This window comes from Chiloscyllium plagiosum, unplaced genomic scaffold, assembly GCF_037043375.1.
Source record: "Chiloscyllium plagiosum isolate Xiang-an unplaced genomic scaffold, Cpla_swu_hap1 HiC_scaffold_24, whole genome shotgun sequence".
NCBI lineage: Eukaryota > Metazoa > Chordata > Chondrichthyes > Orectolobiformes > Hemiscylliidae > Chiloscyllium > Chiloscyllium plagiosum.
In genome coordinates, this window is record NW_028270162.1 from 55,474,197 (window position 1) to 55,479,480 (window position 5,284).

Sequence of the window (5,284 nt, forward strand, 5' to 3'; positions counted from 1 at the left end):
CCTTAGACCACTCGGCCATCCTGACAAGCTGCTGCAGATGCCCTTCCAGATGTCTTTCTCACTCTGTACAATTAGTCACCTTGCTCTTGTGCAGACACAAAATGCATTTCCGCATTTCTGCAGCTCCCTTGCATTCACACTCAGCAACAATCCCTCATAGACACCCACTCTCTCTCACACACACACACTCTCTCTCTCTCACACACCCTCTCACACACACTGACACACACACTCCCTCTCACACACACACACACTCTCTCACACAGACCCTCTCACACACTCTCTCACACACACTCTCTCTCTCACACAAACCCACACTCTCACACACACACTCTCTCACACAAACACACACTCTCTCTTACACACACACTCTCTCTCACACACACGCTCTTTCTCACACACACTAACAAATTCTTCCTCTCTCTCTCTCACACAAACACACATACACTCTCTCACACACACACACACTCTCTCACATGCACACACTCTCTCTCTCACACACAAGCACACTCTCTCACACACATAAAAATTAGCCCTCTCTCTGTCACAAACACACTCACTCACATAAACGCTCCCTCTCTCACACGCTAACACAAAATTGTTGCAAATGCCTCAGCCTTATCTTTGAAACCGAGGGGTTGGATTCTTCCATCTTTGTGAAGGGGGAGTGACTCCTCTCGAATAAGCTGTGAAATTTGGGGGCATTGTGTGGGTGTGGGAAGGTTTGTTTGAGGAAAAGTGGAGAATGTCAGGAGTGGGATTTGAACCCACGCCCCTAGAAAGGGACCAGAATTCACAAGCCCAGATGCAGAGCAAGGACTAACACTCCTTGAGTCTGGCGCCTTAGACCACTCGGCCATCCTGACAAGCTGCTGCAGATGCTCTTCCAGATGTCTTTCTCACTCTGTACAATTAGTCACCTTGCTCTTGTGCAGACACAAAATGCAATTCCGCATTTCTGCAGCTCCCTTGCATTCACACTCAGCAACAATCCCTCATACACAGTCTCACTCTCGCACACACACACACACACACTCACTCTCTCACATGCACATGCACACACACACTCTATCTGTCTCTCACACCCACACACAAACACACTCTCTCCCTCTCACACACACATATTCTCCCTCTTTCTGTCTCTCTCACACACACTCTCTCTCTCACATGCACATACTCTCTCACACACTCACTATCACACACACACTGTCACTCTCTCACACACACTCACTCTCTCACATGACACACTCACGCTCTCTCACTCTCTCTCACACACACATACTCTTTCTGTCTCACACACACACAAACACACTCACACAAAAACACACTCTCTCACGCACACACAAAAAAATTCTCTCTTTCTCTCTCTCACACATACACACACACTCTCTCTCTCACACACGCGCTTTCTCTCTCTCTCACACACACACTCTTTCTGTCTCACACACACACACACACTCTCTCTCACACAAACCCACACTCTCACACACACACTCTCTCACACAAACACACACTCTCTCTCACACACACACTCTCTCTCACACACACTAACAAATTCTTCCTCTCTCTCACACACAAACACACACACTCTCTCACATGCACACATACACTCTCTCTCCCTCACACACACTCTTTCTCACACACACGCACTCTCTCTCTCTCTCTCACACACACACACACCCTCTCTCTCACACACATGCACTCTCTCTCACACACATACTCTCTCTCTCTCACAAACACACACTCTCTCTCACACACACATGCTCTCTCTCTCTATCCACACATATACACTCTCTCACAGACACACTCTCTCTCTCACACACAAACACATGTAGACATACACACTCTCTCTCACAAACACACACTCTCTCTCACACACACGCACTCTCTCTCTCACACACATACCCAAACACTCACATGCACACACAATCTCTCTCACACACATATACACTCTCTCTCACATGCACACACACTCACACACTCTCTATCTGTCTCTCACACCCACACACAAACACACTCTCTCTCACATACACACACACACGCACTCTCTCTCACAGACACACTCTCTCTCACACACATTCTCTCTCACACACATTCTCTCTCACACACACTGTCATACACAGACACACAGACACACACTCTCTCTCACACACAGACTCATGCTCTCTCTGTCTCTCTCGCACAGACACATACAAATTCACTCTCTCTCACACACATATACACACCCTATCTCTCTCTCTCACACACACACTCTCTCTCACACTCACACATACACTTTATCTCTCTCACACACACACACACACACTCTCACAAACACACTCTATCTCTCCCATATACACACACTCTCTCACACACAAACTCACACACACACTCTCTCACACACATAATACTCTCTCTCACACACACACTCTCTCTCTCACACAGAAGCACACTCTCTCACACACATAAAAATTCACCCTCTCTCTGTCACAAACGCACTCACTCACATAAACGCTCCCTCTCTCACACAATATTGTTGCAAATGCCTCAGCCTTATCTTTTAAACCGAGGGGTTGGATTCTTCCATCTTTGTGAAGGGGGAGTGACTCCTCTCCAAGAAGCTGTGAAATTTGGGGGCATTGTGTGGGAGTGGGAAGGTTTGTTTGAGGAAAAGTGGAGAATGTTAGGAGTGGGATTTGAACCCACCCCCCTAGAAAGGGACCAGAATTCACAAGCCCAGATGCAGAGCAAGGACTAACACTCCTTGAGTCTGGCGCCTTAGACCACTCGGCCATCCTGACAAGCTGCTGCAGATGCCCTTCCAGATGTCTTTCTCACTCTGTACAATTAGTCACCTTGCTCTTGTGCAGACACAAAATGCATTTCCGCATTTCTGCAGCTCCCTTGCATTCACACTCAGCAACAATCCCTCATAGACACCCACTCTCTCTCACACACACACACTCTCTCTCTCACACACCCTCTCACACACACTGACACACACACTCCCTCTCACACACACACACACACACACTCTCTCACACAGACCCTCTCACACACTCTCTCACACACACTCTCTCTCTCACACAAACCCACACTCTCACACACACACTCTCTCACACAAACACACACTCTCTCTTACACACACACTCTCTCTCACACACACGCTCTTTCTCACACACACTAACAAATTCTTCCTCTCTCTCTCACACACAAACACACATACACTCTCTCACACACACACACACTCTCTCACATGCACACACTCTCTCTCTCACACACAAGCACACTCTCTCACACACATAAAAATTAGCCCTCTCTCTGTCACAAACACACTCACTCACATAAACGCTCCCTCTCTCACACGCTCACACAAAATTGTTGCAAATGCCTCAGCCTTATCTTTGAAACCGAGGGGTTGGATTCTTCCATCTTTGTGAAGGGGGAGTGACTCCTCTCGAATAAGCTGTGAAATTTGGGGGCATTGTGTGGGTGTGGGAAGGTTTGTTTGAGGAAAAGTGGAGAATGTCAGGAGGGGGATTTGAACCCACGCCCCTAGAAAGGGACCAGAATTCACAAGCCCAGATGCAGAGCAAGCACTAACATTCCTTAAGTCTGGCGCCTTAGACCACGCGGCCATCCTGACAAGCTGCTGCAGATGTGCTTCCAGATGTCTTTCTCACTCTGTACAATTAGTCACCTTGCTCTTGTGCAGACACAAAATGCAATTCCGCATTTCTGCAGCTCCCTTGCATTCACACTCAGCAACAATCCCTCATACACAGTCTCACTCTCGCACACACACACACACACACTCACTCTCTCACATGCACATGCACACACACACTCTATCTGTCTCTCACACCCACACACAAACACACTCTCTCCCTCTCACACACACATATTCTCCCTCTTTCTGTCTCTCTCACACACACTCTCTCTCTCACATGCACATACTCTCTCACACACTCACTATCACACACACACTGTCACTCTCTCACACACACTCACTCTCTCACATGACACACTCACGCTCTCTCACTCTCTCTCACACACACATACTCTTTCTGTCTCACACACACACAAACACACTCACACAAAAACACACTCTCTCACGCACACACAAAAAAATTCTCTCTTTCTCTCTCTCACACATACACACACACTCTCTCTCTCACACACGCGCTTTCTCTCTCTCTCACACACACACTCTTTCTGTCTCACACACACACACACACTCTCTCTCACACAAACCCACACTCTCACACACACACTCTCTCACACAAACACACACTCTCTCTCACACACACACTCTCTCTCACACACACTAACAAATTCTTCCTCTCTCTCTCACACAAACACACACACTCTCTCACATGCACACATACACTCTCTCTCCCTCACACACACTCTTTCTCACACACACGCACTCTCTCTCTCTCTCTCACACACACACACACCCTCTCTCTCACACACATGCACTCTCTCTCACACACATACTCTCTCTCTCTCACAAACACACACTCTCTCTCACACACACATGCTCTCTCTCTCTATCCACACATATACACTCTCTCACAGACACACTCTCTCTCTCACACACAAACACATGTAGACATACACACTCTCTCTCACAAACACACACTCTCTCTCACACACACGCACTCTCTCTCTCACACACACACCCAAACACTCACATGCACACACAATCTCTCTCACACACATATACACTCTCTCTCACATGCACACACACTCACACACTCTCTATCTGTCTCTCACACCCACACACAAACACACTCTCTCTCACATACACACACACACGCACTCTCTCTCACAGACACACTCTCTCTCACACACATTCTCTCTCACACACATTCTCTCTCACACACACTGTCATACACAGACACACAGACACACACTCTCTCTCACACACAGACTCATGCTCTCTCTGTCTCTCTCGCACAGACACATACAAATTCACTCTCTCTCACACACATATACACACCCTATCTCTCTCTCTCACACACACACTCTCTCTCACACTCACACATACACTTTATCTCTCTCACACACACACACACACACTCTCACAAACACACTCTATCTCTCCCATATACACACACTCTCTCACACACAAACTCACACACACACTCTCTCACACACATAATACTCTCTCTCACACACACACACTCTCCCTCCCTCTCACACACACACACTCTCTCTCTCACACAGAAGCACACTCTCTCACACACATAAAAATTCACCCTCTCTCTGTCACAAACGCACTCACTCACATAAACGCTCC

At 47.6% G+C, this 5,284-nt stretch overlaps 1 non-coding gene across 1 annotated transcript; it reads right to left on the bottom strand.

The window, feature by feature from the left end:
• Positions 1 to 746: 746 nt before the first annotated feature.
• On the bottom strand, positions 747 to 866 carry trnal-caa (transfer RNA leucine (anticodon CAA)). The gene is made up of 2 exons: positions 829 to 866; positions 747 to 792 (listed from the first exon to the last, which is right to left on the bottom strand). It is a non-coding gene; the product is annotated as a tRNA-Leu (tRNA).
• Between the last annotated feature and the right edge of the window lie 4,418 nt (positions 867 to 5,284).